An 11,809-nucleotide genomic window follows, 5' to 3' on the forward strand; every position below is an offset into this window, starting at 1 on the left:
ATTTTTGTTTCTGGCAGTTGAAGAGGAAGGCAAAGTGAAGGGGATCAGAGTATGCCATTCCAAAATATGGCACTTTGGCGTGAAGATTATTTTGAGCTGAAGGCAGTAGAGAAGCAACAGATGCAGGAAGAGTATTGTGCCCTCCCCTTAACAGCCTGAAAGCAGGGCGTAATTGAAGACGGGGAGTCAACACCAAGATGAGTTTGTATAAGCAGACCTTCCTAAAATAGCCCTTCTCTTCCATTAGTTCCCCCATATATTTCCTTCTCACTTCTCTACAATTTATTGCCCTTTGGCCCCAAACCCTCTTTACTTTGTTAGAAGGGCACACAAGACACCTGATCTAACTCTGGGTCTTATTGAGTTTCACTTCTTTTCTGTAAAACTCCCACGCAGGTAGATATTAATAGAAGTTTTATCTTTTCTCCTGTTAATCTGCCTTTTGTTAGTTTAATTCACAGGCTTCCAGATACTGAACATAGAGGGCAAAAGAAAAGACTTTTCCCCCTGATGAAAGCATTGCTGTTTCTTTGGCTGATAACTCTCCATCTTCAACTCTACATTCCATCCGACCAACAATCATGGTCTCTTACCCTTTCCTTTCCTGGGATCCCAGTTGTCAGAAATTCCAGTCTCTTTTCAGTATCTCTGCTTCTTTCAGGAGGAAGCCTCTTCACATCTGGAACTTGGGAGACTTGGTCCAGTAAGATTCCTCTTTCACATATGGAGCTGGTCAAGGCCTTGAGTGGCATACTGTGGGGGTGGGTCTAAAGGTGGAAGAGAGCCCAAAAAATATTAACAACTCACATTTATTAAGAGCCACATGTATGCAAAGCATGATGCTGATGGTTTAATGAGCATTACCTCATTTACTTTTCAGAACTGTCCCACTTTTTCCCCCATTTTACGCGGGGGCTTAAGAAGGCCAAGCAACTTGTCCAAGAATATAGGGCTGACAAGTGACTGATGCAGGAATCAGACCTCTATCTCCCTGACTCCCAGGCATGATCTTTGATCCAAATCACTTTTGTGCAGTGTTGGGGTGAGACCTTATGTCCTGAATTACAACAGAGGCTACAATGAGGAGTGTGGGATAAAGGGGAGGGGCTCTTTTAGGATGTAGATATGGTTTCCTGGAAAAGAAGATATTTGGGCTGGACCTTGGAGAATGAGTAGGATTAATTCGGCAGAAAGCAGGGAAGGGCACCCCCAAAAACCACGGTGAGCAAACACAGAGACTGGAAAGTGCAGGAAGTGTTGAAGGAATGACAAGTAGTGTGCTGTGACTGGAGTTCTGTGAGGGAAGGTGCTCCCAGGTCTTACTATCACTCATCCCCCCGCCTGGCTGTCCTGGGAGAGGGGTCTTCTACACAAACACATCCAACTGCAGAGCTGCTATTGTGAAAGGCAGGAATCCTGGAGAACTGATGTGAAGAGTTCTGGCCTGGCATGCTTGGCATCTCTGGCCATTGGGAGCTCCATGGTGCCTTGACCCCTCGGTGACATCCCAGGACACAGAGGTCAGTCTGTGGGGGTGAGAGGATGAAGTGAGCCTGTGTCTGGGCTGGGAACAGTGACAAGGAGAAAGGAAGAGCCCATCCCCCAGAGCGGGGTACAGGAAAGAGCCCCTTCCTGTACTGATCCTGCTTCCATTCCTGTGGTCAGCTTAAGTATCAGGGTGTTTGTTCTGGGATATGGTCTTCCCAGACTTTGGTTGGCTTTGGGGTTCCCATGGAGGCTTCCTCCTGTTGAGCACCCACTGGTAGCCATGTAGGGCAGGCCATAGGTTGGCACAGAGATGAAGACAAGTTTTTGGTAGAGACAGACAAGTTATAAAGACACAATTATTTGAGTACTTGGTATGTGTCAAACACCGCACTAAGAGCTTTACATGTACATCTTCTTTAAAGCTGAGCTGCCTCAGGGGCTCGTCTCCACATGGTATCAATCTGGCATCCACAATATCTGAAGCAAATCTAAATAATTATTGCACCATCTCTTGGAAAAAATATACAGCAAAACTTAAAATCCTCTTTCCCCGTCTGTCTCTGCATTGTATATACAAAACAGCCATCTCTGCACAATCTTTTCTCTCTCTGCATGCTCCTCGGTAGAGGTGTATTCCATGAATAAATAGTTAATATTTTATCTCACGTGTATAATCCAGTTGAAACTTCCTCACAGCCCTCCGAAGGCAGGCACTGTTATCCCCATTTTACAGATGGGGAAACAGATGTCTAGAAGTTAATTCTTGCCTAGGGTCCCACAGCTAATCACTGGCAAGTGCATTTGATGCAGGGTCTAGGAGACTGCTTAGGAAGGGACAGTCCATTTATGAGGGTCTTCATTTGGAGGAGGCAGCATTTGAGTAGAATCTTAAAGGATAAGAGAAGCTCAATAGACAGAGATGGGCAACAGAAGTGTTTTAGGAAGGGAGGGACACTCAAGAGATAAGCACATCACACACTGTGATGTCTGGAGAGAGGCAATCTTGTTCCTTTCCCCTTCAAGCCTCCCTCTTAACAGTGGTGGGCCTGGCATTTAGGACGCTTGCCTCATTTCCTAACTTTTGCCCCAGGCCGATTTTGCCTGTGCCCTTTAACAGCCTCTATCACAAAGCCGCCTTGTGGCTTCTGAAAGAGACCATCTGATTCAGGCTGGCTCCCTATCACCCTCCTCCACCCCTTATAGGGGAAGAGAATTCCCTCCTAGGCCAAATCAGATCACTTAATTCTTCAGGAATTACATGTCAAGCCTGTATTAGGAAACACAGCTCTCTAGTTCAAGAAAACATGTTGTAGTGAAAAGAGTACAATGGAAAGTGGATCCAGCCTGATTTGGGCTTGAATCTCAGCAAAACTATTTATTGGGGGTGGGGAGGTTCAAGAGAATTGCTTAATCCTGTGAAGCTTCAGTCTCTTATCTAGAAAATAGCTATTGCTAAAAAGTGGTGCCTGATAGATTTGTCAGAGAGGAAGAGGAAATAGCTGGCCGGGAATATATGATCTAATATTTACTTTGGTGTTGGGTATCAGGGACTTGTTGAATCCAGGTTTCTCTGGCAAGAAGTGGACAGTAGGAGATGTCAGGCATGTGGGAGGAAGTGACCCTTAGTAAGTTCAAGAAAAGAGGGGAGGTGATGGTTGAAGCATGGACGGAGGGGTCCTAGTCCTGAAGTCTTATTGTCCTGCTGGAACAATTCCATGAGCCGCTCTCAGCCTCAGCTTCCTCTCTTGGAAATGCCAATTCAACTTAATGAATACTGGCCAAATGCTTGAACTGCTATTTCACCCATTTCATTTTAAATATATTTTTTTCATATTTTGCCTTGTCCCAGAAGAGATTTGAGGTGACTTTTAAAGATACATAATACAGGGACGCCTGGGTGGCTCAGTTGGTTAAGCAGCTGCCTTCGGCTCAGGTCATGATCCCGGCGTCCTGGGATCGAGTCCCACCCACATCGGGCTCCTTGCTCGGCAGGGAGCCTGCTTCTCCCTCTGCCTCTGCCTGCCTCTCTGTCTGCCTGTGCTTGCTCTCTCTCTGACAAATAAATAAATAAAATCTTTAAAAAAAAAAAAAAAGATACACAATACAGGAGCACCTGGGTGGCTCAGTCGGTTAAGCCTCTTGCCTCGCACTCTGGTTAACCAGACTCTTGCTTTGGGCTAGGTCACCAGCTCCTGGGTTGTGGGATTGAGCCTCCAGCCCCCATAGAGATCCCAAAGGCAGGAAGTCTGCTGGAGAATCTCTCCCTTTGCCCCTCTACCACACCCCTCGCAAATAAATAAGTGAATTTTTTTTTAAATTAACAACAACATGAAAATAGAGGACCAGAAACCAGGTTGCAGAGAGAATCAGAGTAAAACAGTGACATGTGGATCATTTCGGTCATCTGTAAAACATGTGAAAAGATCCTTCTCAGATTTACCCCATTATCACAAACCCCCTAGTCTATACTGGTTGCATGTAGTAGGCAGTAGAAGACATATCTTAAACAGAACTAAAGGTAATATTTCTGTTTGTGCCTCTGTGTGTGTGTGAAGGGGAGGGAGGAATAATCCTTTGTAAATTACACTGAAGTACACAGTTTGACACCCCTGTATTGGGTAAGAGACCACAGCAGCTGCCTCTGCTTTCTCTATGGCCCAGAGGATTATAAATCTACCGTTTGATTGAGAAGGGCATTCAGTGAGGGGAAGCAAAGGAGAACAAGCCCCAGTCAGTGTTTCAATAAGTTACACTAAAATAAATATTGAGTGCTCATTATCTGCCAGCTAGTCGGCTAAGCATTTCGCATTTTGTATATTTCACATTTAAATTTAGTTTAAAATTAAATTTCACATTTAAATCCAGTTTAAATTATACCTCGGAGGCTAGAAAGTTTAGTAGGAGTTGAGGTCACAAGCTTGGGTAGGGAGGGGTGGGAGTCCCAACTCCCTCAGTAGCTTGCTGAACGTCCTTGGTTATTTCTATGTTCCTCCACTCTGAGCCCCAAATTCCTCCATCCCCCTCTTGGGTCGTCATAATGAATCAGCAAGCTGAAGCATGTTAAGTGCTCTGCCCAGTGTTGGCACAAAGTAGACAACAATAGCATAAACAATGCAAATGATTATTGACCGATCAGGATGGCAGGGACATTCAAACCCTGAAACGCTATCCCCCACCTCAGATGCCCCTGGCAGGGCCCTGGGTTTAGTTAGGGCGGTACCGACAGCTCCCCACTCCCACCCCTGGCGCGGGCTTCTCCCACCCATGGCGCGGGTGGAGCCGCGATGGGCAAAGCCGCAGGCAGCGTGCGGGGAGGCGAGCCGCCTAATGCAGTTGTCAGTTAATTAGGGGAGAAGGTTATGTCATTAACGGCGGGATCAATGCAAAGGGAATTAAGAGGCTCTGGCAGCGCCGCCGCCGCGCTCTCTGCGCGGGCCCGGGGCCGAATTCAACAAAAATGCGATACGCATTAGCTGAGGATCAGCGGCCTCCCGGGTCGCGGTGCGGCCGAGCCGGGGAGCTGCGCCTGGGTCCCGCGGCTAGGGCCGGACGCTGTGCTCTGCTGGGAAGGGCTTGTGGCGGGGAGGGCACCACCGCCTGCGCGGCCGGGAGTCTCCGCAAGACGCTGGGTGCGAGGCGTGGGAGGCCGGAGGTCATCTCAGGGAAGCTTCGTGGCCTGACCCTGGGAAAGCAGCGAGCACCACGATGCTGGGTCACCGTTCAAACATAGCGGGGGAGCTCCTCCTGCAGTTTCCCAACTCACTCTGACCCTGCTCCTCACCTCCTTACCGGGCCCACTGCCACTCATCCATCAGGCCCGGTGGACCTCAGTCACAGGGAAAACGCCCCACCTCCCCAGACTAGGCCAGGCCATCCTGCAACCCACCCTTCCCAGCACTTACTTCTTCTTAGCCGTTATCACAGTCTCATGATATGTGTGCGATCTGTGCAACTTTCCTGGTCAGTGTGTTTCTCCTGACCAGCTTGCAAACTCTGGGTGGGGAGGCAGTGTGGGCCTGCACCCACAGAGCCTGGAACGAGGCAGGTGCTCAGGAAATATTTGCAGAAAGAAGGAATCCCCTCAGCAGCAGTGAGTTAATTGGTAGAAGGAGGAAATGAAGACTGGAGGAAATGAATTGACCTCCCCAACATCACAGCCATCTCCCAGCTCCCATGCTCTTTCCTTGTATAGACTACCTAATCTGTCTGAATCCTAGTTTTTCCATCTAGGGCAAAATTCATTACAGTAGACTCTGTTCTAGGTGCCAGGAACCATGCTAATATTTATTTGGATTTGCTCCTTTAATTCTTAGAACAACCCCGTGGGATTGAAATAATTTATTATAGTGGGCCTGGGTGGCTCAGTCCATTAAGCCTCTGCCTCGGGCTCGGGTCATGATTTCAAGGTCTTGTGATCAAGTCCCACATCTGGCTCCTTCCTCAGCAAGGAGCCAGCTTCTCCCTCTGCCTGCTGTTCCCCCTGCTTGTGCTCTCTTAATCTCTCTCTCTCTCTCTGACAAATAAAGAAAATCTTTTTAAAAATCATTTATTATGAAGGAGGAATTTGAAACAAGCAAGAGCTGGGCCCATCATTTGCCTGTTTACCCTCAGATCCATTGTCCCCTTTCTGATATTCTGTGTCACAGGTGGACCACCCCCCACCCCCATCCCACCTCCCATCAGGCTGCATTTCCCAGGCTCCCTTGTCAGCTGGATTTTGGCTGGGTTTGGCCAATGGTAGCCACTGATTGGAGGGCTGAGGATAGAAGGAGCCAGTATTCCTGCCTTGACAGCTTCTGGGGGCCTTCCTTTGGCCTCCAAACCAGCGTGGTAGTGGTTCCCTGCTCTTGCTAATCTCTGGGTTACCTCACTTTCCCCATTTTGGCTTTAAAGTTCTTCTGTCACCCGAGTGGCCACAGTGTTAAATTCTTTGTATTAAGTTCCCTCTGTCTGAAATACTTATAGGGAATTCATTTTCCTGATGACTGTAAGAGCTGTGATTTCAATCCTGATCTGTCTGACCAAGACGGTGTGCTTAAAGGATTTTATGGAAGATGAGAGTGGCTAAAACAGTAACAAAGTGATAACCATTTAACCACCCCAGCCAGAGAGCTCTTTCCAGGTCTCTTCTGTGAGAGAAATCAGTTTTAAAGCTAATGGTACACTCATAAAACCTTTTGTTATTTATTTTTATATTTAAGAAATTCTACTCTCCAGGGGCGCCTGGGTGGCTCAGTGGTTTGGGCCTCTGCCTTCAGCTCGGGTCATGATCTCAGGGTCCTGGGATCGAGCCCCACATCGGGCTTTCTGCTCAGCGGGGAGCCTGCTTCCCCCTCTCTCTCTGCCTGCCTCTCTGCCTACTTGTGATCTCTCTCTCTCTATCAAATAAATAAATAAAAATCTTTAAAAAAAATAAAAGAAATTCTACTCTCCATAGCTAAAATATTGTTTATGCCTAGAAATGAAGATATTAATGGAATCTTAGTTAATATTTAAGATAGTAACTAGAGTTGTGAACATTCAATGAACTAATGGCATGTGGTAGATGTTCCATGACTATATCCTCCCTAACTCCTTCAAAACCTGACAGAATTTTTAGTACCTACTCTTTGTTCGTCTTGGTGATCCTGGAAGGCGGAGGACAGCAGCTCTGTTGTTCATTCGTTAGCATCATCCTTCTTACACTGTAGATTCACCTTGCCCGTTGGACCAATGAGTGATAAGTAGAAATCAGAGGGCTGGCCCAGCAGCAGAAGATGTGTGCCATGATTGTTAGATCTGAGTGAATGCTCCTAAATCAATTGAACCGCCCCAGAGACTTGGTTGGCAATGAATGAGACTGTGAGATGCTTTTGACGCACACATTCAGGTCCTGATTTGAGCGAAGATGTCTGCTCAGCGGTCCCGAGGGCAATTTTCTCCTGATTGATATGCAACTTTCAATCTTAATGGAAAAGAAGCCAAGTCTAAAGGAGGTAGTTTAGTCCCTGAACCAGAAATCCTTGTTGTGCTTCTCTTTCTGAACTTGGGGAGGGGGGTGGGTTATCTCCTATTACCTGCAAAGGGGGTACAGAGGCCACAGTTTGTCAGGGAAGGGTATTTAAGGTGTATTGGTAGCTGTGAAGAGGAACTTCTTAACCTACACAATCCCAGTGACACGGGAGAACCAGGAGACCAGAAACTGCCCCTAATGACAGAAGAACAGCAGCTAGCAGATCAGGTCTTCAGCAACCACAGCCTGGAGCCTGGGGCTGTGAAGTCCCACTTGTACCCTTGATCAAGGAACTTCACTGGAAGTTATTCAGCAGCTGAATAACTTATTCAGCTTGCTTTTTTACAGGGCACCTGGGTGCCTCAGTTAGGAAAGCGACCGAATCTTGATTTCAGCTCAGGTCATGATCATGAGGTGGAGCCCTGCATCATGCTCTGCACTGGGCATGGAGCCTGCTCGGGATTCTCCCTCTCCCTCTCCCTCTGCCCTTCCCCACTCTGCCCTGCTCTCTCTATTAAAAAAAATAAAAATAAAAAAAATCGCTTCTTACCACAATAACATTAGCCTGTACCCCTAGAAGTGAAGAGCACAGGATCTGGAGTCAAATAAATCCAGGTTTCAATCCCAGTTCATTGTGACTTGACTACTTCTCACTTAATCTTTCTGAGCCTCTCTCCTCATCTGTTAAAACAGGAATGATAATACCTACCTGGGATGGTTTGCTGTGAAGATTAATTTAGATGCTAGGGTGAGAGCTTAAGAAATGATAGCCATGGGGCGCCTGGATGGTTCAGTGGGTTGAGCGGCTGCCTTTGGCTCAGGTCATGATCTCAGCATCCTGGGATCGAGTCCTGCATCGGGCTCTCTGCTCAGTGGGGAGCCTGCTTCCATCTCTCTCTGTCTGCCTCTCTGCCTACTTGTGATCTCTCTCTCTGTCAAATAAATAAATAAATAAAATTTTTAAAAAAGAAAAAAAATAAGAAATGATACCTATGATTAAATTGTTCACAGATTTATCCACGAAGGATCAGGGTCTCCTGGGTTGCTCAGTTAGATAAGCTCCTGCCTTTGGCTCAGGTCGTGATCCTAGAGTCCTGGGATCAAGCCCCACATCAGGCTTCCTGCTCATCAGACAGCCTAATTCTCCCTCTCCTCCCCACTCTCTCTCTCACTATCACTGTATCTCTGTCTCTCAAATAAATAAAATCTTAAAAAAAAAAAAACTCAAATTGGGGCACTTGGGAGGCTCAGTGGGTTAAAGCCTCAGCCTTCGGCTCAGGTCGTGATCCCTGGGTCCTAGGATCAAGCCCCCTATGGGGCTCTCTGCTCAGCAGGGAGTCTGCTTCCTCCTCTCTCTCTGCCTGCTTCTCTGCCTGCTTTTGATCTCCGTCTATCAAATAAATAAATAAAATCTTTTTAAAAAACACATAACAACCACAAAAAAACAAACTAAATTTACCCACCAGCTAGTATTTTGGAATAAAATAGTCTGGTCAACTAGGTCATTATAGTCTTCAGAACTCTCTACAAATCAAATTTTTTTTTTAAAGATTTTATTTATTTATTTGACAGAGAGAGATCACAAGTAGGCAGAGAGGCAGGCAGAGAGAGAGGAGGAAGCAGGCTCCCTGCTGAGCAGAGAGCCCGATGCGGGACTCGATCCCAGGATCCCGGGATCATGACCTGAGCCGAAGGCAGCGGCTTAACCCACTGAGCCACCCAGGCACCCCTACAAATCAAATGTTTTTATTTGTTGCCCATGGTCCACTTCAGGAATTGTTCCCACTCATAGTCCCTGCCAAAAAGCTAGACCTGGGCATCCATGTTTGTACTCTCTCCCCTTGGCCACTGTTGATTGGACCGAGAGTGAACTCTTAACCTAAGGACAAATCAGATTCCTTTCCTGGGAGCTGAAAAAGTCAACTGTGGGGAGTCCTGTAGATTCCAGAGCAAGTACCACCATTTTGAAGTGTGTATAGTTCATGGATAAGCTGAGAAAACTGATAAGGAGAGGTGTGAAGAGAAATACAAAGAAGAGACCACTTAGCTTTACTCCACGTGAAAAAGAGAAATGGCTCTGGTCCTGGTGATTTTTCAGTTTCATGAAGCTTACCTTTGCTAATTTCCTATCTTTGGAGTCTATGCAGTCTGTACCCAACCATTAATGCCCACCTTTTCCTGGGCTAACATGCGAACATCTCTTTTCCTTGGAGCTACAGAGACCATGCTAGGATGAGAGCAATGTTGTTCCTTTATGAGGTAAAAATGCTTCTTTAAAAACTCGAGTGGTCTTTTTAGGAATGAGCTTGTGTAAAACAAACCCTTATGACAGAAAAGTAATAAGCACAAATTGGTCAGACCAGTTACTAACGAGAGTGTCAACAAGAAACTAGTCAAGAAACCTTTTTTCCCATTTTGTCATTGTACTGAGTCCCAAATTGTTTGATTTGCAACAGTGCCTGGAAGTTCCCAAAGAATTGCATTACACGATCTTATAGTTTCTAAAATGATGTTGAGGAACTAAGCTTGGGTGGGGTTCAAGGACTTACATGCTCTAAAATTAAATTAGAATTAAAGTAAAGGCTCTCTGGATGCCTGGCTGGCTCAGTCAGAGGAGCTTGTAAGTCTTGATTTTGAGGTTGTGAGTTCGAGCTCCACCGTCGGTGTAGAGATTACTTAAACTTAATAAAATTTAAAAAAATAAACATAATTATTTTTATAAACAAGTAAATGCTCTGGTATCCACTCAACTTAGTAGTTTTGTGAAGGTAGGGACTGGATCTTGGTTGTTATGTTTCTCAGAGCTTAGTGCCTATTCAGTAAGTAATTTTTTGAATAAATGTTGAGACCTCAGTACTGTCATCAAAGGACTGAAAAGGAGTTTGGAAGCTTTGGAAAGTAAAATGGTGGGCGCCTGGGTGGCTCAGTGGGTTAAGCCGCTGCCTTCGGCTCAGGTCATGATCTCGGGGTCCTGGGATCGAGTCCCGCATCGGGCTCTCTGCTCAGCAGGGAGCCTGCTTCCTCCTCTCTCTCTCTCTCTGCCTGCCTCTCTGCCTACTTGTGATTTCTCTCTGTCAAATAAATAAATAAAATCTTTAAAAAAAAAAAAGAAAGTAAAATGGTGATTTTTTCTTTTTTTTTTTTTTTTTTTTTTTTTTAAAGATTTTTATTTATTTATTTGACAGAGAGAGATCACAAGCAGGCAGAGAGGCAGGCAGAGAGAGAGGAGGAAGCAGGCTCCCTGCTGAGCAGAGAGCCCGATGCGGGCCTCGATCCCAGGACCCTGAGATCATGACCTGAGCCGAAGGCAGCGGCTTAACCCACTGAGCCACCCAGGCGCCCTAAAATGGTGATTTTTTAAAGAAGATTTTATTTATTTGACAGAGAGAAACAGTGAGAGAGGGAACACAAGCAGGGGGAGTGGGAGAGGGAGAAGCAGGCTTCCCGCCAAGCAGGGAGCTTGATATGGGGCTTGATCCCAGGACCCTGGGATCAGGACCTGAACTGAAGGCATATGCTTAATGACTGAGCCACCTAGGTACCCCGAAAATTTATAACTTCAAAATAGCCACAGGAAGAAACACCAGCAAATTCTGAAAGTTTCAAAAGTTTGAGGTCATGAGCCTCATTGAGAAGTGCTAGCATTTTATGAGTTGAATTGCACCTCTCCAAAATTCCTTTGTTGAAACCTTAATCCTCAGTATCTTAGAAGTATCTTAGTAGGAAATAGAACCGTTGCAGGAGCTCCTGGGTAGCTCAGTCTGTTAAGCGTCTGACTCTTGATTTCCACGCAAGTCATGATCTCAGGGTCCTGGGATCGAGTCCCACACTGAGCCCCACATTGGGCTCCATGCACAGCGGGGACTCTGCTTGAGATTCTTTCTTCCCCTTCCCCTGCATATGATCTCTCTCAAACAGATAAATTAAATCTTTTTTTTTAGAAAGGGAAAGTTTATTTATTTAAAAAAAAAAAAAAAAGAGGGACACCTGGGTGGCTCAGTGGGTTAAAGACTCTGCATTTGGCTTGGGTCATGATCCTGGGGTCCTGGGATCGAGCCCCGCATCAGGCTCTCTGCTCAGCGGGGAGCCTGCTTCCCCCCTCTCTCTCTCTGCCTGCCTCTCTGCCTACTTGTGATCCCTGTCTGTCAAATAAATAAATAAAGTCTTTAAAAAAAGAGAGAGAGATAGGACAACATCTTTTTTAAAAAATTTTATTTATTTATTTGACAGAGATCACAAGTAGGCAAAAAGGCAGTCAGAGAGAGAGGAAGGGAAGCAGGTTCCCTGCTGAGCAGAGAGCCCGATGCAGGGCTTGATCCCAGGACCCCG

Source organism: Neovison vison, chromosome 1, assembly GCF_020171115.1.
Source record: "Neovison vison isolate M4711 chromosome 1, ASM_NN_V1, whole genome shotgun sequence".
NCBI lineage: Eukaryota > Metazoa > Chordata > Mammalia > Carnivora > Mustelidae > Neogale > Neogale vison.